The sequence below is a fragment of the Apis mellifera genome, linkage group LG10 (assembly GCF_003254395.2).
Source record: "Apis mellifera strain DH4 linkage group LG10, Amel_HAv3.1, whole genome shotgun sequence".
Lineage (NCBI taxonomy): Eukaryota > Metazoa > Arthropoda > Insecta > Hymenoptera > Apidae > Apis > Apis mellifera.
This window is the reverse complement of record NC_037647.1, coordinates 1111659-1113309: the sequence shown is the minus strand read 5'-3', so window position 1 is coordinate 1113309 and position 1651 is coordinate 1111659. Positions and strand designations below refer to the sequence as shown.

General features: G+C 35.4%; 1 long non-coding RNA gene across 1 annotated transcript; it reads right to left on the bottom strand.

Moving 5' to 3' along the window:
- Positions 1–829: 829 nt before the first annotated feature.
- LOC102656150 lies at positions 830–1429 on the bottom strand. Its single transcript, XR_003305470.1, has 2 exons — positions 1268–1429; positions 830–1156 (listed from the first exon to the last, which is right to left on the bottom strand). It is a non-coding gene; the product is annotated as an uncharacterized LOC102656150 (long non-coding RNA).
- Positions 1430–1651: the final 222 nt, after the last annotated feature.

The window sequence follows — 1651 nt, the reverse complement described above, 5'->3', positions numbered from 1 at the left end:
AAATAATTTCCCTAGGCGGAGCATAATTTATCCAAAGTCAGTCAGGGGTGAGTAAAATTAATAGATATTTCACGGTGGTAAATTTAAGCTCGATAACGGACAGTTTAGTTCGGAACTGGCTCACTCAAACGTGTCCCTTCAATGAAACTATTTTTAACCAGCGAAATCCCTCGATTTGTATTATCATTTGGTGACGGTTGGTGGTAGTCCCCAACGCTATCGTATTTTTTCGTCTCGACCAGATTTGCATGACCGAGCGATCGTAAGCAAGACCTCGCGATACCACGAATGGCTTAATCCCTAGAATACAAACGAGAAATTATACCGGGACCATGAATCTGCTTCTTGCTCAGAAAATTGACATTTTCCTTTTCTGAAAATCGTTGAAACTGTTGCTTATGAGTGTACGAAAATTATTTTAACCAAGAAGAGTGTCTGATACTTATTTTTTAAACTATAAAAAAGTTTTATATTCAAGTATATAATCTATCTATAATAACTCTGCACAGTCCTATAAAATTGAATTAAAATTAATAATCAAATTAACTAAATATAATAATAAATATATATATATACTTACATATAATGATAGAATTTGCAATGAATTTATCTTGATAAATCTCAGCTACGAATTTTGAAATTGAAGTTGAATTATATAAATCATCTTCAGAGTTGATTGGCACTTAGAAAATTTCATACGAACCGCACATTTTATTAAAAATAATTCAAAAGTTCATGTTGAATAATAGAAAATATTTTATCGGATCTTGCTTTCTTACAAGAAACCGAAAAATCCACGAATCATCTTTGTGCAAAAATAAGCGGAGAATAACACAAAAGGCTCTATATTTAATGAGAATCGTCCCATTTTCACGATTGGGAAACATTGAATTGGCCACTGGCCATTCCGCGAACCGTATTTACCGCATTTAATTTGGTATTCAAACGGTGCCGCGTTTGTAAGCTACTGCAAGCGCACGCGTTTCCTCAATGAAAGCCGTATTATCATTCGAGACATTCAACCGACTGGCTGCATCGTATTCTTTTCGCTGTGGCCTGGACCGTGGATTTGCATGCCCCGTGGCCGGACCTCGAACGACGGCTTAATCCGTTGAATACGAAAACGATAAATCGCCATCCTTTGACGACGCCGCATCTGAGGGGAATAAGAAGGTTAAAAGAAAAAAAAGAAAAAAGAATAGTAATTCATCCGTTTCCCGTCTCAACGACGAGATATTTATCTTCGTTCTCGATCAATATATTTTACCGTTCAATGAGTCCGGATTCTATCAGTCGATTCACGCTTCTTCCGCGTTCCCCGCTCAAGCATTCCGTGTTGTTTCGCGCGAGTCAATGGAAATATAAATGAAGATAGTGATGGGGGGAGATCTTTGAACGGTGGCAGCAACAGGAAAATTCGTAATCGCTGGAATGTAAATTATATCGATTTAGAAAGTTCGAATTACGAAATTTAAAAATATAATAATAGATTTCTAAATTTTCTCTAAAGTTTCAAGCGTAAAATAATTTGAGAGTAAAGTTAGGGAAGGTAGTTTTTAAAAATTAGATTTTGTTAATAGATACTTTACCGGCAAAATATTATAGTATTTCTGTCACGAGTTATAAAGATATCGTGATTATACAAATACAT